The sequence below is a fragment of the Ambystoma mexicanum genome, chromosome 7p (assembly GCF_040938575.1).
Source record: "Ambystoma mexicanum isolate Mex_15411 chromosome 7p, UKY_AmexF1_1, whole genome shotgun sequence".
Taxonomy (NCBI): domain Eukaryota; kingdom Metazoa; phylum Chordata; class Amphibia; order Caudata; family Ambystomatidae; genus Ambystoma; species Ambystoma mexicanum.
Genome location: NC_090939.1, coordinates 46010399 through 46032932, shown reverse-complemented (window position 1 = coordinate 46032932; position 22534 = coordinate 46010399). Strand labels below are relative to the sequence as shown.

General features: G+C 46.8%; 1 protein-coding gene across 6 annotated transcripts in view; it reads left to right on the top strand.

The window, feature by feature from the left end:
- Positions 1–22534, top strand: part of HAO2 (hydroxyacid oxidase 2) — a 667133-nt gene that overhangs the window by 53461 nt on the left and 591138 nt on the right. For 3 of the 6 annotated variants that reach the window (XM_069635746.1, XM_069635740.1, XM_069635748.1), the window contains exon 1: positions 7795–7914. The exons of 2 other annotated variants lie outside the window; for them this stretch is intronic. The gene's annotated coding sequence lies outside the window, so the exon portion shown is untranslated. Of the gene's footprint in view, positions 1–7791; positions 7915–22534 lie in introns of those variants that run through there. One more of the 6 variants, XM_069635749.1, reaches the window with a different exon arrangement.

The window sequence follows — 22534 nt, the reverse complement described above, 5'->3', positions numbered from 1 at the left end:
GTGCTGAATACCACTGTGCTCGTCAAGGTGGTGGATGGAGCCTGGACATCTCACTGTGCAGTGGCTGCTGGGGCAGTAGGCCCCCAGGCGGTGCAGGAAGGAGATGGCATCAGTGTAGCCGGGTGACGGCCTCATCAGGCTGAGCGATCCGCCGAGCACAGCCGTTGGAAGCTGTGTTGTCTACGCATTGTGTTGCTAGTGAGAAGGATGCGCCTGCCTATACTGTGAGGCTAGAAAGCGGTTGGGGCTGTGTGTGTTGGATGGCATGTGCGCAACGCGAGGTGTGGCTCTGGGAAACGGTGGTTGGTACACCACCGTGGCCCTGCTTTCGTTAGTTTCCCACCCTCTCTGCTGCCAGCAGCATAATTGGCAAGCCACTCTTTGGGCCCTTAGCGGTGTTCACTGCTCCACAGTGAGGAAAAACTGTGGAAATATGATGGACAGACCGCCGTCATCCGCAGCCACCAATCACGAAGCAGATCATACTGCACAGCCATCAATCAATGGTCAGCACTCAGCACCCACTCATCACTGTCGCTAGGCTGTCCCCTTCCCAGACCTTGGTTCACAGCGACTCCGAGTGGCTCGCAATCTATTGGCATTGCTAGTGCTAGATAGCAAATGGTTATGAACAGACATCTCCCTTCAGCATGTTTCATATCACTTTATTTAATGTGTTCCAGAATTCGTGATTTGCTGAAAGGCAAATGCTCTGTGTGCCTTAGTTGCAGTCAGTTGTCTCGCCAGTTCATTCATTTGAAAGAGTCCATGATGTCCAAGGGTTGATAGAAAAGTTATGCTTTTGTACTTCCTTTTTCTTTGAAGGTGTGCCTGTTTTGCAATCTGTCCTTATCACTTGTAATGTTGTGAACTGTATTTGTATCCTTGATGTGTTCTTACACACTTTCGCCGCATACAATCCCTTGACCGCCACATACAGCCGGGGAACAATGCATGCGCTTCCAGGAAGCGTGGCTGCCCGAGGCGGTGGTTGCGTGAGCGGTGAGGTAAGGAGGTAGTTGTTTGTGGAGGGGTATGTGTACATGAGTGTGTGTGTGTGTGTGTGTAGGAATGTGTAACATGTTGGGAGCGTGAGGGTGGGTAGGAAATGCAAGGGTTACCCACGGAGCAGATGGCATGGTGTGGGGTGAGGAGAGCATGGGGGATGGGTTGCGGGGGCCCTCCGCATTGGGAAATAACAGCGGAGGGGGGTCTGAGAGGCAATGATGTTTCACTGCAGTGCTGAACCCGGACTTGGGAGAACGAGTTTTGGCAAAATCGGCCTGTGGGGAAACACCATAGACCCTTGGTCATGGCATGGTGAACATTGTGACATTTGAGGTTGAACTGAACATATGACAGCCACAACCTGTTGGCTCCTGCCAATGCTTGTTTAAACCAGCATTCAGGGCCGGCCTTAAGGGCAGCAGCGCCCTGGCCGAATTAGCACGCCCCCCCTCGCCCACCGCAACCCCCGGGTTAACAGGGGGCGGGGCAGAAGGGGGTGGGGCCAGGAGGGGCCACTCCGTCGAGGAGGTTAAATAGGGCGCGTTAGCACTCCATTGCCATTGAAAGAGCCGCCGCCGCGGGTTCATTCAATGGCAATGAGGCACCTGTCACTACGCCAGCTCGGAGGAGCTCTTGAAAGACTCCCCGGAGCTGGCGTGGTGGGGGACTAATGGTGCCTTTTCTTGTGAAAAGTGGCCGCGGCGGAGGGGCTCATTTAAATGCACACACCGCCGCGGGCACATTTTACAGTAAAAGGCTGCCTGCTGCACCTTCTCCCACAACGCCATATGCGTGGAGCCCGCCGAACGGCAGTTCCCGCTCTAACTACATATGCAGCGTCTGGTGTCTTTGTTTACTATGATCCTACGTGCGTCACAGGAATAGGCTGGGCCTATTTCTCCTCACACACCACATTGGTGACAAGGAACGGGATCTCCTGCGGACCCGTCAGAGATGTTGAGGTGATAACGCTTCCCCGGCAGCCCAGGCTCGCTGAGTTACTCGCGCCAGGCAGTAAAGCTGGGGAGCGTGTGAAAAAAAAAAAAACGACGACATAAGCCCGCCGTCGCAGACTCCTACAGTAAGTGCTGCGCTTCTAGCGTCCCGCGCAACGATCGATGGCCACAACATCGGCCTCAATTGTCCCACAGTATGCCCACATAATGCCATAAGAGCGGGAGAGACCTGAAAAAAAAAATGAGAGACCAGTTTCACAAAATCACATATAGACATTATGTGAAGGAAAAAGAAAAAAAAAACGCTCTTTGATGAGTCAATTTACAAAGACTAAAAGAACATTTTTGTCACTCAAGGCACCTCTAATAACAAAATAAAGGCATAAACAGGGAACCTGTTCTCAAGCTTAGAGGAAATACTGACATAGCTAAAAGCAGCAGTACAGCACATACTAGCAATAAGTATGCACCTACATGGACAGGGACACAATTAAAAGGCATAAACCTACCACCACAGCTGTAATTAACAATACAGCATATGTGAATATTTGAACAGTTTGTAGTCGCCATATGAAACCTATGGTGTTGCAGACCTAAAGCGTAAACACAGTATCAGGAGCATTTCTGCTTGGGAGAAAAAGCACACTAGAGAAACCATACACGTGGTGACCTCACTGACTCATTCACAACCAAGCTGTGCATTGACAAGAGGAGGTGGCAAGGACTAAGTGTGAACATGGCAGATGACATCACGATGCCACAGAGGGTGCAAAGCCAAAGCCGGCCCCCCGACACCAATACGTGGTTAGATACCACACAGGGTACGTTCATGCAGCCTTTTCAACCATTTGGTGCTCGCACTGGCCTCCGGTGGGAATTGTGGATACAACAGTTTGAACTCTCTCTCCACACCCGCAAGATTGAAGATGAGGAGATGAAGAGAGCATTTCTCATGCTTAACCTAGGCACAATGGCTCTTCGCATTTTCAATGCCCTACCAAACCGAGGTACAGATGATGACTATACAACTGCTAGAGACGTCCTCACGAAGAAATTTAAACCAAAAGCCAGCCATGACTTTGAAAGATTCAAGATGAGTAAAGCAAGACAATGCCCACAAGAAAACAGATGATTTTCACAGTCGGCTGAGAGATGTGGCACTGTCATGTGACTTCCCAGATGAGGAGTTTGCAGTCCGGCAACAAGTCATACATGGGCTGTCTTCAGACAAGTTAAGGCGTGCAGTCCTAGCTGAAGAAGACCTCCCGCTTGACACTATTCGGACAATGGGACTATTACGTGAAAAGGACAGAGGAACACGCGGCTGAGATGGAGCAGATTAGCCGCTTACCACAAGACGCTGATCTGCCAAAGAGCAATCCCTCAACTGTCAGTGCCCTGTGGCACCAGAGGCCACAAGGAAAACCATCCAACAAGAAGTCAAAACACTGCATATGGTGTGGAGGACAACACAGCAGAAACGAACCATGTCCTGCATAAGGCACCACGTGCCATAAGTGCGGGAAAGAGAATCATTAAGCATCAGTATGCTTAAGTTCAAAGTCAACTAGAGATACTACTGGCCGGGAAAGGGCACCACGACAAAGAGATAGTGTAGGAACCTGAGGATTTGCCTCGCGTCGAGAGAAGCAGCAGCACCGTCGGGAAAGACTAAAAGAGAAGCCCCGGCAAAGCAAAAGTGGGCGCGCACGTGCCATTGGGGGTGAAGAGTCCGACAGTGCTAGTAGCAGTGAAGAAAGTCAATCTAGCAGGGGGACATCCCCAAGCAACACGAGATGGAACTACAATCAGAGAAGGGAGAAAGCACATATGATATCAGCTGTGAAACCGGGAAACACTAACGATCACAGTGGTGCCAAGTCACAACAATGTACAGTGCTAGTGGATGATATTCCAGTTACCATGATGATAGACACTGGAGCCAGTGTAAATGTTATGCCAGTCTCCAGATTCGACAAGTTAAAACCACAGCCGATGCTCAGACGGCGCTCAGTCCTGTTGTATGCGTATGGGTGCAAGAAGCCTCTCCCAGTAACAGGATATTTTAAAACAAACTTTCACATCGTGTCATCAGCTGCAAAACTCGGATCCATGTTGTAGATGCTGGCATTGAAACCCTGCTCAGCTGCACCACGGCTGAACGCCTAGAAGTAATACAGTTCAATCTTGCAATCCAGCCTGAGAACATTGAGACCCTTCTAAAGAAACACAAAAAACTCTTCACTGGCATTGGGTGTCTCAAAGACCGTTCAGTGAAGCTACACATTGACCCAACCAATGAACCCCGAGCGGTGAGGCACAGGAGGGTCCCTTTTCATATGAGAGCTGCCTTAGAAGCCGAACTGAAGAAATTGGAAGATCAGAAAATCATCGAAAAGACGACAGGAGCTACCCCATGGGTCTCTCCCATGGTAGTCACGGCAAAACCAAAACAACCAAATGCTGTGCGCATCTGTATTGATATGCGTCTTCCAAATGCAGCTATTGGTCAGGAACGACACATTACGCCAACAATTGATGAACTGATCGTAGACCTCACTGGCGCAACTGTGTTTAGCAAACTTGATCTTCGATCCGGCTATCATCAGATTCGTTTGGCCAAGGAATAATGCTACATTACCACTTTCTCATCGTATTTAGGGCTCTGACGATATTGTCACCTCAATTTTGGGATACCCTCAGCAGTGGAGATTTTCCAGAATGAGATTCGACGAGTGCTCGAGGATCTGCCAGGTGTCACTAATATTAGCGATGATATCTCATTCTATGGAAGAACAGAAATGGAACATACAGCTCAGCTAGCAGCGACTTTGCAATGACTAGAAAAATCAGGACTCACACTCCATGCTGAAAAATGTGAGTTTGTAAAGAAGTAACTGAGTTTTTTTGGATATGTATTCAATGAAAATGGTGTCTCCCCAGATCCCAGTAAAGTAAGCGACATCAAAAGTACAAAAGCACCATTGACTGTGTCGGAATTAAGAAGTTTCTTAGGCATGGCTACTTATTGTGGCCGTTTCATCCCAGATCTTGCAACAGTTGCTGCTCCACTGCGAGAACTCACAAAAGCCAAAACTGCACGGCAATGGGGCATCAGAGAAAGAACAAGCATTCCTGAAAATAAAAGAGTCACTTTCCAGTGATACCACTATGGCATTTGTTTACATTAATCGCCCCACGGAACTGCTCGTGGATACTAGTCCTGTTGGATTAGGAGCAGTGCTGACACAAAAAGACAAGAATGGAATAGTCTACACTATTGCATTCGCAAGCAGAGCACTTACACCGGCAGAGAAAAACTATGCTCAAATAGAAAAAGAGGCACTAGACATTATTTGGGGATGTAAGCATTTTCAAGTGTATATCCTAGGACACCCGGTAACCATACTCACCGATCATAAACCACTTATCCCTATTTCCGGAGGCACAGCTCCACACCCACCTGCATGAATTGAACGGTGGCTACTGCAAGTGCAACAGTTCGACCTGAATGTACAATACCGTGCAGGATCCGACAACCCGGTAGATTACTTATCATGCCACCCACGAGCAGCCACAGCATCTGAATAGGAAGCTGCAAAAATTACAGAAGAACATGTCTGCCAAATTATTGAGCTTGCCAGACCAAAAGCCATGACGCTAGAGGAAATTCAGTCTGAAACAGAAGCTGATCCATGCCTACAGCTTGTGAAAACTGCTACTTTGACAGGGGAATGGAAGACATTACCATCGGCAGTCACCGGAAGAACACAGTCAGCACAGGAATTCTTACAGGCACTATTTGGGATACGCCATGAACTATCCATATCAGTAGAAGGGCTAATCCGAAAAGGACATAGAATTGTGCTGCCGCTGTCACTACAAGAGAGAGCAGTCCAGCTGGCACATGAAGGACACCAGGGTGTTGCCAAAACGTTGGCATACCCAAAGTCACGCATCTGGCTGCCTCACATGCAACATAAAGTATTGGCCCTTGTAGAAACCTGCAGTGCCTGCCGGTCTTCTCGTCGCCCAGGATCGCCAGAACCCATGGAATACCTGCCAAGAAGCACTCGTAGGTGGGAGTCTATCAGCATTGACTTTTGCACCGTCGCTAATGAAGCCACCTGTTAGTGGCAATTGATGAGCACACTAGGTATCCTGAAATAGAACTGGTTTACTCCACAGAAGCAGAAGAGGTCACCACAGCTCTAGATTTTTTTTTTGCCACACATGGCATTCCATCAGCGATTCAAAGTGATAATGGCCCGCAGTTTCCAAGTAAAGAATGTCACCGCTTTGTGAAAGAAATGGGGATACCCCATCATCATATTACACCACACTGGCCTCAAGCAAACGGAGATGTGGAACGATTCATGGTGTCTATCAACAAAACTATCCGATTGCAAAGGACAAAGGCTGCAGGTGGTTCCCTGAACTTTGCAGATTTCAACGCACGTACCGTCTCATGCCACACTCTTCTACACACGTTAGACCGGCGGACTTGATGTTCCAAGTCCCTTTGCAAGGAGGTTTGCCCCTGCACCACTCTTGGAAACCGACCCCAGTTGACTGGGACAACAGTGAGTCAAGGAGGCGGTTACATAATGCAAGAGAGGACCAGGAGAGCAGTGACCAGTAAAATACAAGTTGGTGACACAGTACTAGTGAAAACTCAAAATCGAAAAGGGAAAATGTCACTACCATATGAATCAGAACCTTGGACAGTAACCCAACGAAAGCACGGGCACGTGTCAGCCACGCAAGGGTGAGAGTCAGTGTCAAGAAATGCCTCCCACTTCCAAAAAATCCTGCTAATACTGTGGGAGGAAGGAAACAGAGAAAACAGTGTCAGTGAAAATCAACTAACACAGACCAACAACTCTCAAGAAGGGCAGAGTGAAGAGATAAACTTAAGGTCTCCAGCCTGTCTAAAAAAAGAAGAAGAGCGTGAAGACACGCCTCACACTCCTCCACGAGAGAGGAGTGAGCGGTACACACTAAGGAGACAACCACTACCGTCGACGAGGCTGAAAGACTACGTTCTTAATAGTGTCTACACGAGGTCACGGTGGTAATTGAAGAAGAACATGTCTGAGGATAACAGAGACTAATAGACTATGTTCTCATGTTGTGAATGTCCGTCATTAACACATATGTTGTTTATGTTTGAACAGTTTGTCTAAAAGTTTTCTTAACTTTAAGTATTTGTTTGAATACTGGCCATCCTTTATGTTTGATTAGTTATCCAAGAAGAATTGATGAGGAATGTGATGTCCACGTGACCGCGGTCACGTGGACAAGTTAATAAATATAAGCGTGGAGCCCGCCGAACGGCAGTTCCCGCTCTAACTACATACGCAGCGTCTGGTGTCTTTGTTTACTGTGATGCTAGGTGCGTCACAGGAATAAGCCAGGCCTATTTCTCCTCACACACCACACTGGCGTGGGGGGGCAAAAGGCGCCCTGGGGGGCGTGGCGCCCTGGGTGATCGCCCGGCTCGCCCCGCCCTCAGCCCCCCCCCCTGCTCTGCCAGCATTCATTAGATCATGTATCACATATTGGAAGTCCGTTTACTCTGCCTGTTTAGTTCTCCCCTTCCTTTTACCCACAGTGCGTTGTGCTCCCCCGTGTGTTTTCATCCAGCCACCCCCGCCCTTGGCACGCGTTTATGTTATGTTGATGTATGCCACGCGCCGCTGCCACCCAAGGGCACTCAATCCAAGATTTCCTGGCATGCCCACGGGAACCTCTTCCCTCAGAGGGTCTCATAGAACTTCCAGGAGACCTGGTTTATGACATCATAGTACCTTCCAGTACTAGTGACATCACTGAAGCCCCTCTGCCAAGCAACCTGCAGACCAGTTCCTGGCCGGGATTTGCCATGGTGGGGTCTAGGAGGCGGGGCACAGGTGCCCCCATGGGTCTTCCGACCTTGGGACTGTCTCAAGTGAGTGTGATGACGCTTTGCTAACGCCCGGGGGTCGGCTCTGCACGCTCCTGGTGGGGGGAGAGGTGATACCCAGGTACACACTGCACTAAAGCTCGGGGAACCCATCCAACTATTGGTTCCACACGGATCTACGTGTGTGGAGGGGTTTCTATATCGCAAACCGAGCTGGCATGAAGCAGAGAGAGCTGCACTGTGCAGGACCGGTGTGGGTGGGGTACAATACCATCGATGGGAGGGGAGGGGCCGAGGGAGAGAAGAGGGGATGGTTGCAACGTAGCGCTTAATGCTCTATAAGGTGGAAGGTGACAGCCTACCCACAGTGTACACACGCGCACACACACACACACGCACCCGAACCCTGTCATCTGCAGTATAACCCCAGACCCCGCTTATGTTTTCGCAGGATACTTTTAATCGAACATTTGATCCAGCGAAGCCTCACTGTATTTAAATGGACAACTGCGTCCTTACTAACAATTTAGCAAAAGACACAAAGTGAGCCACGATCATTTGATGACAAGATAGGAGCAGCAGGGCAACCGTTTTTTTGTGTTACATCTTTTCTTATGTGTCGATTTTCGTACTTGTGAGAGGTGCTTTAAGACAGCAGAACACAAGTGCAGTCCTACAAGTCAGTGGCGTTGCCAGGGGGGACCTGGGCGGGGGTTGGGAGAGAGCATTCCCCTCCCCCCCTTGTGCCCTCCCTAACTAAGGCAAGCAGTGACCGTGTTCTCTGTTATTTGTGACACTCACGGAGGCAACTGTCTGCATAGCACACGACACATCCTCTCCTTTTGTCTCACAGTGAGCCGTGATCTTGGCATGCATTCTGGCATGGGTATGAACATGCGCACGAGCCACTTCTCAGGTGCTCCTGCTGGCTTCTGCACAGCCACCTCCATAGTGTGCAGAAACTGCTAAGGATGGGTCATTAGTCACTGAATGGTTTCCTGCCTGCATTCTGATGGAGGGAAGGTGCAGTGGGCTGTGGGTAGTTGACATGCACAAAAGCCTCTGTGCAGGAGTGCTTGTGACGTCACACATTACCTTTCATAGGTGCCCCCCCTACTTGTGTCTTTGGCCCCCTCTGTGCCCCTCCTAAATTTGATTCCTGGCGACGCCACTGCTACAAGTACATTCTTATGTATACATTTCTGTAAATAACACATTAATTACATGTATGTGCACTTGCGTGTGCCTCACCACCATCCACCATAACTGTGTGTAGACCCTGGCCCAATTATGGCCAGGCTAGTTAGGGCAACATGCCGGTCCCCTGTGGGAAATACAGCCTCACACGCCAGAGTGGGGCGCACTAGTCTATACCATCCAGCCGACTAAGGGGCTGGGTATATTGTAGAGAAGAAAAAGAGAAACAACAATGCCTTCTCTTCCCAAGAGTGGGCCTGACCAGGGAAGAGAATGTTCGGGAAAAATACGTTGATCTAACAGTTGAAAGGAGAGGAAGTCGGAAGAGAATGAAGTTGCTTGCTCTCTGGGGGGTCGTTGCCTCAGGCACCTGGCCTAAACTGGCCTAAAAGTAACAGAGGCGAAAAGGAGATATAGGTAGGCTAGTTTATTGCAGAGACCCCAGAGCAAAGAACAAGTTCTCCCCACGGCTACTAAATGAACTCCCACCCACCTCCCATTCCACACTCCCAGTTCCACTTCTAGAATGGCACAGGCCGGAGCCCGAGCCAGCCACCACACACCTTCCCCCCAAACTCTAAAAAAAACAAGGAAACAGAAAACAGAGATGCAAGCAATGAAATGTAAATTCACAACATGAAAAAGCCGCGAACAGTTTGCTAAGATATTGTCTAATATAAGCGCATAAACTAACAAAATCCTAGAGCCACACCCCTACCATAAGCGCATCATCTAACATAATCCTAGAACCACACCCCTACCAGAAGTGCATTATCTAACATAATCCTAGAACCACATTCCCACCAGAAGCGCATCATCTAACATAATCCTAGAAACACACCCCCACCAGAAGCGCATCATCCAACATAATCCTAGACCCACACCCCTACCAGAAGCGCATCATCTAACATAATCCTAGAACCACACCCCTACCAGAAGCGCATCATCTAACATAGTCCTAGAACCACACCCCTACCATAAACGCATCATCTAACATAATCCTAGAACCACACCCCTACTAGAAGCGCATCATCTAACATAATCCTAGAACCACACCCCTACCATAAACGCATCATCTAACATAATCCTTGAACCACACCCCTACCAGAAGCGCATTATCTAACATAATCCTTGAACCACACCTGCTCTCTCCTCCTCCTCACGATACCGCCTACACAAGAGCTGTTTCTTGACTTTTCCCTGAAAAGGTCACATCAGCTACCTCATTTACAAAGCCGTTACCATGCCACGCCATTTCACGGTCATCACCATACACATCCACCAATCCGGGACATTCCGTCGCTGAACTAGTATCCTTCACACCCTCCACTGCAACCACTCTATCCAAATTCCAAATGTACCCATCCTCCACTCTCACAGCATTAGCCAGCAATTCAAGGACCTTCTCTGTTTCTGAAAAGTTTGATCTTGCGCGTACCCTTCCTGTTCCCTCGCCCATGAACCTTCCACCACTTCCACACCCGGTATGGTCCTCTTTCTCAACCTGGCATCAATTTTCACTTTACGTTTCCACTGCGCCTTACACATGTTTCTCCTCACACGTCCCAATCTTCCATTTCTCTACCACTTTTGGCCACATAGTTGACCCAGGTGGGTTGAGACCAGTGTTGGCCGCCCTACCCCTCATCATCCTAACCAGCGACACGTTAGTGAACCCATTGGGAGATACACTCACATTCCATAGCAGTTTCCGAACTGCATCCTTCACCTCTATGCCATTCCTCACTGCCTGTGCAATCACACCCATCAACATGCTGTTGACACGCTCAACCAAACCATTCAACTGCGGTCTATACAATGACGTGAACTTCCACTTAATATCTCCTTTCTCTGCATAATTTGTTATTTCGCACTCCTAAACTGCATACCATTGCCGCTCAACATTTCCAATGGATAACCTTCTCTCCTGAACACTTGCTCTGGGTACCTAATAACTTCCCCACTCGCGATCTGTTTAACCCACTTTACCTCTGGCCATCTAGAAAAATGGTCGACCAATCCAATCAAATACCTACATTGCTTTACAAAAAATATCATATGATCCCAAAATGTCAATCGCCACACGTGACCTCGCACCCTCACTCAAGGGAGCCAGCAACATTTCTTGTCTATGAGTCTTTAACACGTTGTCACAATTGCAACACGTGCTGCACTCCCTAATCACTCATTCCACCATGACATCCATTGCAGGTCACCAATACCTCTCTCTCAACTTCAATTTGGTACTCGTAATTCCTCACTGCCCTCATGGGCTTTGTTAACCAATTTCTTCATGAAACACATAGGCACCACCAAGACTCCTCCTCTTTATAGAAGATCATCTTCTAACGTCAATGGATCCTTGATCTCCCAGAATCCCTTAAACTCATCCGAAACACCTTTCTTGTTTGGCCATGCAAACATCCTCCACTCACCCACCCTACTGAGGACAGCATCCCCTTCCAAGCCATTCTTGCAGTCTTCCTTCTTAACAACTGCATATCCATCCATGAACACCTCCTCCAGAAAGGCCATTATTTCCTCCACAGCTACCATGTCGCTTTTCTCTTCCAGTGGAGCGCTGGACAAAAAATCAGCAACACGATTCTTAATTCTGGATACATACTCTACCCTGAAATCATACTCCTGCAGTCTTAAACACACTGTGAAATTATTAGGTGTAGCCCTTATCATAGCATTTACAGAAAGCACCTCAACCAAAGCTCCTACCCCACACATACCTCCTAAAATACTCAATTCCCCACACACATGCCGCAGCTCCCTCTGGATTGCAGAATACATGCTTTATCAGTCTGTTATGGCTACGGATGCATTACAAATAGTCTTCTCCTCCTTACAAACAGCTTGAGAGAGCTCCTAACACTTCCACACTCTCATCTACTGTGATGATGCACTCCTCCTCCCCCTTGAACCCACCCAGATTCTTGGCATTACAAATCCCTTCTTTTATCAACCCCAAAGCTTCTTGACACTTCGCATCCCATTGAAATTCTACCCCTTTCTTCAATAGTCTGCAAATGTGTTCTGATAATGCAGCAAAATCTTTGACAAACTTGTTATAAAATTCTGTGAGTCCTAACAATGCCCTGACCCCATCCTTGTTTCTGGGTACGAGTGTCTCTCTCAGTGCTTTCATGGCATCCTCTCCCACTCATCACCTGGCCAAGGTATTCTACCTCTCTCACGCTGAAATGGCACTTACTTGGTTCAACCACCCCTTATCTCTTAATTTGCTTAATACCTCATGCAGTCTCTTATCATGTTTTATCGCATTCCACCCATACACCAAAATGTCATCCTGGTACACCAGCGTAACCTCAATCCCCTATAAAATCTTTTACATGATTCTCTGAAATACGGCCTCAGCATGTTGAATGTCGTCAAAGTCTGGCAATCCTCTGTGAGAGGTATCTGATGATATGCCGCTGATAAGTCAAGGCTTGTAAACATCACTGCATCTCTGACACTGTTTAACATCTCTGTGATCATAGTCAGTAGGAATTTGTCAACTAATATGTTCTTGTTAACATCCCTGAGGTCTGCACACATTCCAATCTTTCCATTCTTCTTAGGTGCCACAACGATGGGGCCACCTCCACTCTCTTAATTATGCCCCCTTCCAGAAGTCTCTCCAGTTCAGTTTCCACCTGTCATCTGATCGATATGGGAATATGCCTTAGCTTGTGGCACACATGTTTTTCTTATGACTTCAATACAATCCTGTGATTAAATGCCCACAAGCATCCCACCTTATTAGTGTATACTTCTAGAAAATGTTCTTCCTAGGTGGCATTGTTTTCTACAAAAAACACAGGTTCAACACTTCTCGGATCAAGCCTGATTCCTAAAACTGCTTGATTCTGCCACCCTAAAATGTCCACTCCTTTCTTTGCCACATACACATTGATCACTATTAACCTTCCTTTATACTCTAATATGACCTGACACATCCCTTTCACAGCAAACCTAGACCCTTCATATCCTCTAGGGTCCCTGATGTTGGACCTCTTGAGCGTACTATTCAGTCCCGCCTCTTGAAGTTTCCTCCACCTGTCCTCAGACAAAATCAAATAAGGCAAGCAACTATCCATCATAACCTTCACTTGAAAGCCATCAATTCTGATTTTGCAACTTGGGCACTTCATTTGAGAGTAATCTTCTCTAGCCTCCTGCATGACCACCATGCGGTCCTCATCATCTGAACTCTGGTCTTCACCTTCTTGAATGCAATACACTTCCTTCGGCACATGACTGCAAAATTATCCTTTAGGCCACAATTCAAACACTTTTGTTTGAGGACAGGACATATCTTAGAGCTGGTGAAATGACCAACTCGACCACCCCTGTAGCATCTACTCTTCTCCTCATCTGAGAGCACCAACAACATTTTCTTTCCCCCCTTTTGTTTCGTTCTCTTTTTTGGGGTCTTCCTTTTTCGTGCTACCTTTTTTGTTGCGCTTCGTATTTACATTCACTGGACTCTGTTCTTTACTTGGGCCAGTTTTACATGCTTCTGCAACATCACCTTTTTTCTTCTCCTTTATCGTTCAGGAGCACAACTGTGTGTGCTCTACCTTTTTCGCAATCGCAATTGCTTCTTTGAGGGTGGGGTTCCCACACATCCATAACCTTTCCTGAACTACTGGGTTATTTGTGTGTATAATAATTTGGTCCTTTATAAGTTCATCTGTTCCCATCCTGACAGTGAATTCACATTTGCTTGCAAGTGTCTTTGGAGCACTAACAGATTCACTTTCTTCTTGTTTACGAGTGTAGAAATTGTAACGATTTATCGCTATATTCATCTTGGGTGCATAATACATCTCCAACTGAAGGAGAACTTTCTGATACTCATCCAAGTCACCTCCTCCTTGAGCATCTGTTATTGGTGGCAATTCTCTGGATTTCCTTTGCCCTTTTTGACCAAGAGAGTGCAAGAGGAACATCTTTTTCTTCATAGGGGTCATCCCTTCATACTCCACTGCGCCCAAGTAGTTATTCCAATATTGTCTCCAATCACACCATGGTGTATTGGGTGCCCATGGGTTTGGCAAGAAACTCTCAGGAGGATGCACTGTCACTGACATCCTCCCCCTAATTCCACTGCAATCCAACGGTAATGATCCTTTACAGACTCAGGAGTAGGTCCAGAAAATAAAACACTCCACGGTTGCTTCACTGGGCACGCTCGACCAGACAACACCACAGTTGCTTCGCTGACACACACTGGACCAAAAACACTTTGTAGAAGCTCACCTCACGGGGGCATGCTGGGGCAGACAATACCAGGGCTGCTTCGCTCGGGCACACTGGACCAAAAGCACTCTGTTGAAGCCCTACTGTCACATTTCCTTGCTTATTGTTATTCCTTTCTTTTTTGAGAAGTTCCCCCAACAATTTGTTGTGTTACTTCCTCAGTACTGAGACAAGGAAGATGTGAGATTCTGCTCTGGCTACAGCATTGTTGATACTGCTGGTTGCTCTGGCAACCAAGAGGGCCATCACATATTCCGATGCTCGCAGTGATTTCTACTAACCTGCAAGCTCACTGATGTTCACTCTCTTCTGTGGACTGAACCCTGGAAACACCAACAGCTGCCACTGTAGACATGCCACGGGGTCTCTGCAGCCCCTCCTGAGCTATTCCTTAGCTACTCCTATGACCCAGGAATGATGCAGGTCACCTGTGGCTCACCCGTTACTTCTTTACAGTCGAGGCAGTTTTGTCTGCGCGGCGGTCACCTCCTGCGTGGGTCTGGGGGATCCACGATGCATCTTCACCAAAATGAAGTAACAGAGGTGTAGGGGAGCAGCTGCATGCCTCTAGAGGAAATCCAGCACCCCCTTAACTTCTATATGTTGGAAGCCTGAGATTGTGCTGTGTTTGACACCAGCAGTTGTGCCAATCCCGCAGCGTATATTCGAAAGGAGGTAACCATTGACACAACCCTATCAAATGTATCCCCGAAGGGACAATAATCTGAGGGAGGAACTCCCTGAAGGAATGTGAAAAAGAGCAAAGAAAGAAGTCTGTGACATCATAAGAGGGTATGAAGGACGTCTCAGGATATTGGCTCAAGAGGATGTATGGATTCTACAGAAACTAATGACAAAGTAAAGAGTCAAGTGAACTTTTTAATATGAAGAAGATTACACGTGCACAAAGTACTGAAGAGAATCACCCGTTCAGTTATTGTACAGACGCTGAAACACAAGGTATACTAAATCATCATAGAAGCTGGCTAAACGTAGTGCATAAAATGCAGGCAAAGCCACCATTGTATAAGAGCTGGACATTGGTATCATGAATTTTAATAAGCCGGGACCCATGAAGAAGAAAGGGAGAATTGTGTCGCAGCAAGAATAATCTGAAATCGTGGAGCTGCATGGTGAGGTTGTCTGGCCTGGAGTCAAGACTGAAGCAGCCAAGGTTGGCTATCTATTCTGGAAAGGAGTGAACATGCAGAGAATGAATCATCCCTTGTTAAGGTTCAAAGAACGAACACCAAGAGTGCCAAGTTTTATTCATTTAGAACATTTAAGACCTGCAAAATAGACCAAATTGTTGTCTCCTGTCACATGAGCAAAGGATGAAAATAGAGTCAAACTTGGAGTCCCAGAACAAGATAGAGAGTGCCCACACTCCAATGTATTCCCAGAGACAAAGATACTTTGCAAGGACAAGTTCAAAGACAGTCTTCATGGCAGAAGGCTTGGGTGACGAGAGATGCTGGACTAATTGGGTGGGGAGGTAGTGGCATGCCCCATCTCCTTACACCAGGGTCTGGGCTTAAGTGCTGCTAAAGGAACCGAATGTTCCAGACATGGCACAAGCATTCCAACCAATTGTATTGGTCCATATAACGAAGGACCTTGTAGTTTGAAGACCAATGAGAAACCATGTATCTAATGGTTTTGAAGATGACATGTTGTAGATGTAGGACTTTATTGCCCACCTGACAGTGGGCAGCCAATCACAATACTAGTCCGTATATATTGTGTTCTTTGATGTTCCTCTTAAGCCAATCCCAATCCCCAGTAGGTTTTTTATTATTTGTCACATAGAATGACGTCACCTCTGACATGTTTTTAGGATAACGTCTATGTTGTGTGAAAAGGTTGTTGAGAGAAACCAAGCAAACGTCTGTTGATGTTCGTTGTCACGGCGAATGTTCATAAATGTGCTAATTCCCTTCACCTCAGAGACCCCCAGCAACATTGCTGGATTTTGAGGACTTGATTTTTTTACCTGGAGCGAATGTGAGACTTTTGTCCCACTCTCTCATGTATTTTGTTGTGTGCTTTACTCTTGTGTTCTTTGATTATGGAGTTTTAGACAACTCCACAGGCATCATTTTTTCAGGCTGTCCCAAGGTTTAAATACCTTCTCTGGGATACACTACTGTTTCCCAGTGAAAGTAGAGTAAAATTGACTTTACTAGTCTTTCCAAATTCCTAGACCTAGCACACACTATCTTACCATAGGGTGCAGGAGGGGTTACTTAGTATCCCCTATGTCTAGAAACTCATGTAGCAGTCAAATGCTACCCTTTCCTTTTGAAATGGCTGGTGGCAGTGACAATGAACTACCATGATTTTTCCCGACCGCGAACACCGGTAGTGTTAAATCGCGGGAACCATGTTTTACACAATAGCATTTGAGCTTCCTTTGTTCGAACGGGTCCCGGTCTTCTTTTTTCACCATTTCTTTTTGGAAATGTCCTTCTAGAGTTTGTGTCGGCGTGCCAAACCAGGTTTGGTTCCTTTGTTCCTACACCTTTGGCGGGCTTCAGGACTGAAGACCACCTCTGGCGCCAGAGTGTCTGGGTGGGCAAGCAGTGAGGGAGGTGCCCGAAACTCTCTGTGATTAGTCTCCTAGGAGACCCAAATTCACTCTGGCGTGATTGGCTGGCTGACTGTCCAGCAAGGACAGCCACCCTGCTGGATGAGTGGCAGACTGGAATGAATGGGAGAACACTGTTTACAAGGCAAGTCTCTTGGCTTGGAAGGCAGAGTCGACCACTGGAACGAAAGAACCGAAGACGAGCTGGAAGAGGACAGCTGCTGCAACTCCTGGACCGTTGCTTTGCCCGGTGAAGCCCTGCTGCAGGTCTGAATTGCCAAGTTCATGTCGTCAGAGAAGCCCTTCAAGGACGACTTCTCCCTTTGAGTTGGTGGGACCAATCAACTCATAAACCACCTGGATACCATTCTCGGAGCTGGTTGCATTTTCCTCAGAGTGCTGCAGGAGACAGAATAGCCAAGGAGAAGGACACCAGTTTGTGTGCTTGACTACAGCTATCGGAATTGAAGATTTGCCTTTGCCAGGTTTTTGACCACTCCAATTGCAGTGCAGGAGTCCCCCGAAGCCCCCCCTCTTGTCCCCACGACTGAGGCTCAGGAACAGCGAGATCTGCAGGAACTGCCAGGAACAGACGTCTTCAGCTGCATCTTTTTCTTCATTGTAAGGTACTGTGAAAACCCGACCGAGAGAATTTACCTCTCACTGTGAAAGTGCTTGAAACTTTGGCAACTTGCAGGCCTAGTCATCTTGTGACCCAACATATGAATCTTTCTTTTACAAACTACTTCTAAGAACTTTGGCAAATACATTTCCGTTTAACTCCCATAACTGCTTTATCCTATACAAGACTTTAGCCCATTGACTTTGGCCTAACCTATTGCATTGAATCAACTCTTCTGGTGAACTCAAACTATTTGCACTGTTTAAGAGTAAATGTAATATTTGTTTTTTTTAACTTATGCCTTTTTACTCCTACTTCAAATGCTCTGAATGCCATTTTGGTCCTATAGTATATTTTTGTATGATATAGATGTTATAACTGACTGTGAAATAAATTAATAAGTGTTTTACCAAGAAACCTTGAGTATAGGAGTCTATTTGAATACTTGTAATTATAGACCTCTGTGTAACATCCTTACTACTCACATTCCCTCTTGAGATAAGCCTGGCGGCTCAGCAACGCCACCACAAAACTGTGTAGTACAGACTTATATCAAAGGTTGGTTTTGTTTACACCTGTATTCCTAGTTGTGTGTAGTGGTCCCAAAGGGTACTGCATGCAAACTTTTCCTAACACTGGTGGCAGCAGTGGGATCAATTGTATAGTTGTACATTGAGAGTTTGGCTTTACTTTTGCTCAAATAGTAACCTTCACAAGGCTAAGCACCACTAGAAAAGTAATTTTATCATGCCCAATGTGGATAACTTCAGACAGGAAGCCCTGATCATTCTAACAGTAGATCAACTGAAAGATATGTGTACGGTCAGGAATCTCCCTGTTAAAGGAAAGAAACATTAATTGATTGAAAAATTGTTGGAATAGCAAAGTCTGAGAAGTAGGTCTGTTACACCTACTCCTTCAGCAAATGTGGGAAATATTGATGAGGATGATAATGATTCAGAGTTTAACTCTAATATCATTGATGGGCAAGAAGAGTTGGAGGAGTCTCAGGATGTGAGCCCCTCTGCACCTCAACAAGCTCTTGGGCCTCAACCTTTAGCCACAGGGGCCCTACCAGGTCCAGTACTGTGTCTAGAATTTGTCTCTCTTGAAAAAATGAGTACCGTTAAGAGTGAGGAAGCTCCAGCGGTGGCAGTTGTTCCTGGCAGCGGGTGCAGTACATGGTTTTGACCAGGGGAAGAGAGGATCTCGTTGAGGAGGAAACTTGGAGTTGTTGCACTGCCCAGGGAAGAAACCAGCCATGGAGTTCGTCGGTGAAATGGTGTGTTCCTGGTATTCACGGTCACAGTGATGCAGCTTGGCTATCCGGCCGTCGGGGTGCTTGGCATAGGCAATTCGACATAGACGTCCTGGAATGCGAAATGGCGAACTGGTTCATCCCACCAGCTCAGAGGAAGAAGACTCTTTCAGCAGAAGATCTTCTCTTGTCATCGGGAAAGTGGTGAGCTTGTTGCAGCAGGGCTCCACCGATGGTGTTGTTGTTGCAGATGGCTAGGCTTCTCCCCTTTTCAGATTTCTTAGGTCCTGTGGTGACTTCTGAAGTTCCTGTCCCAAAAGCCCTGCTTTTATGCAGAAAACCCCCCATTCAACAGCCTAGCTGTCTCTCAAACATGCTAAGTGGTGAGCCGGGCATGGCCCGATCAGAACAGAGTACGACTTGAGTTGCTAAGGCAACGCAGTCCAGGGTGCCAATTGCCCCACCCACACATCCTGTGGAACCCAGACAGAGTGGCACCAGTTGGAGGGCTTCTGTGGAGAAGCCCTCCAACCTTGGTTGGAGTTACAGAGACGGACACGAACGCCATTTTAGAAAAGAGTTCTGGCAAAAAGACCCAACCGGTGATTTAATATTAAATAATTAAACCAGCGGTATCTTTAACATTGCACCAAAAAGTGGTGCGTTTAAAATCAATGGGAAAATCCCATAGGAAATATTCCGGTGGAATATTATGCGTGGTAACCACTGCCACCAGCCAGAAACTCGACAAGGGGGGACTGGACAGTGCCCCCTTGAAAACAGACCCAGGGGCAATCAAATTAAACCCTTCCAGTACTTCCACAATATGATGGTTTGTACTGGTTCTGTTCACAATTTTGGACTAGTAAAGTCAATGGTGACTTTACATGCCCTGGGAGACAGTAGTCAGTCCCAGGGTATGGAGTCTATGTTTGGGAGTCACTATGACACCCCGGTGTTACTGCACTGAGGGTGCTGTGTAACACATACACAAAAACAGATGATACTCTATGGAGTAAAAGACCCCATATCCCATAAGCACACAATAAGTCAAAGACATACCTCAAATCATGCCTAAGAGTGGGAGGAAAAGAGTCTCACTCTTAGCAGGAGAAAAAAACAAACCCCAAAAATCCAGCAAAGCTGCTGGGGGACTCACTAGGTTTGGGAAATTAGCCTTATAAGAGAATTAACCTAACACACGCTAACTGGATTAGCGTTTTATTATTTTAATTCATTTGTTTTACCTGCTTTTAATCCTGCATTCATATCCTTGTAACCTGGCTCTGGTGCCTGGTCTCACTGAGGACCCCGAGGCTCGTGCTCGGAACCGGCAGTCCTTTTTTTAATTTCCTACCCACACTCACTGGGGAGGGAGTCCCTCTTCCCTTTTCATAGCAGTGGGAGGGGATTGGCTAGGGTTATACAATGTGCCTATATAGGAAAGCAGTACACAGACAGCTCAGCGTTTGGGCGCAGCGGGAAAGGGCACATCGTGCCAAAGTTGCGCCACAGTTAAGCCTGTCTGGGCCCATCTGAGTCACGGGCGGGTCCCGGGGCTGGCCTCCTATGTGTTCCCCCCACTACTCGTGCTCATGTTTGTTAGATATGGCACCGGCAGGTTCTGTTTTCCCCCAGAATCTTTATTCGGCATGTTGCGCTCCTGTTTTGATTTCTTCTAGCTCTAACACACCTATGAGTGCCTTGTTGCATAATGCACGCTCCCTGGTCGCACATGCTGATCATGTTTACAACGTTACCTGTGAGATACACATGATCCAGATACACTCTATCTTACGGAAACCTGGCTAACGTCGCAGAGTTCACGGAAGCACCAGCAGCTTTGCAAACAGTGCCGATGCTTCTGTGGTCCCCATTCCCTTGGAGTCATATGGGACTCCACGGGCATGGGGATTAACATAATTGCCGGCGCCGGATTTACCGGCCACCGGGGCTGTAATGCTTTTCTGGCACGGCTACCGCTGGATTCGTAATGAACCCCAGTGTGTGTTAGGGATAGCCACATGTTTCAAAATGGGAGTTGCAAATTGTGTTGCAGAGTAATCTACTACAAAGCCTGAGAACTGTCTGGATTGCCAAATTGGCTGAGCTCAAGGGAGAGGATATTGCTCTGTCTAATTTGCTGACTGTACACACTCACTAAATGTTTGGGTCATTTCAGTGGGACTGTACATCACAGGTTACATGCATTTATTTTGACCAATAAGGGTATGGCATTTTAGTAAAGATTACATTTATAACTTAAGCCAATCAGAATGGAGTACTTTCTACTGTCTGCACAATTAAGTCGTCCTTAGCGAGCTGCATTGAGGGTGGTCACGGGTACTGTACTAACAAATAGGGCACACTAATGTATTGTGTGTTTCATTTTTATAAAGGTGGGAGTCAATGGGGATAGGGAAATTAATACTTGTAATGTATTAACATTTTGTAGTTGTTGTCTTTAAATATTGAAATTCATTGTGGGTGGATTGAGGGCATTTTCAATTCTACGGCACTGACTGACCCTCGTGGCCGTAATTTGCATGTATTAAAGAAGTTTTTCTTGCAAATCGTGCCCTCCGTCGTTGCTTCCTTGGATTGATTTTTTTTATTGGTTTTTGGGCCTACCGTACGTAGCGCAGGTAAACCTGGACCTACCTGACTAAATGAATTAACGGAGCACGGAAATGTGATTATGTTGCACCAATTGTGATGGCTCCACATTGGCTTAGGCTTCCTTTTGAGGCCTGCATTTTGTTTACACTTGGCTGTGTGACCTTCAAAGCAGTGCATCTACAACACCCTTTTCTCCCATACTAAGACATGTCTTGAACTTGTGAGTCCAAACATTTGAAGGCTCCATTGATGGTTTTTCAACGTATAGTGAAAATGGTCCCCTTTAGGACTACTGAAAGGTTTTGGGGTGGTCCTTGTGTTCTTAATTGACTAGATTAATGAGAGACTATTTGAAATCATAGGAGAAATAGTCCTTCTGTTGGGGAGTACCTCCAATGCCCCCAAAGTGCACACAAATATAAGCTTTGAAAGTCTCTGTGAAGAAGCACAGAGCATAAAGAAAGAAGCCGCATGCATGTAGAATTCCCTGTGTAGGCCCAAAAATGCACAGGTAACCATGTGTTAGTAAGCTGTATCCCTGAGGGACAAGTAAGCCATAAAGTGCAGACCTTTTGCCCGAGTATAGCCACATATCCTTAACAAGTATAGTGGCATTTAACATTAGTCAGGAAATCCTTTGGGGCGCTCATAATAAACAGCAGTGAACCTTTACACGAAATGAATGAACACAAGTAGTCTCGAGACACATTCAGTCATCTCAGAAGCATAACAATCCTCATCCCCTCTACATAGAATATCAGCATGGCCCCCACAAAGAAGAACACATACATAAAGCTGAACCTTCCCACATCATGACTGAATACCGTGCAGTGATTGGTCAAGGCAGGGGGAAAACACATTCTCAAGCCTGAATTTCAGTAGTGAGATCAAGCAAAAGCAACAAAGAAGTAACAGACCCAAGAGTTACGAGACAAATAGTGCACATAGATTGGCTGAGACTCATCAGCTTAGCTGAGCTCCCAAACCTGTGTTAAAAAGATATATAACAACGTATGTTCCTAGTCAGTACATCGAAGCATATCACAGAGAAGGTCACAATTGGGCAAGGATGAAACAATGAGCATAGCAGAGTGTACACGTTCAG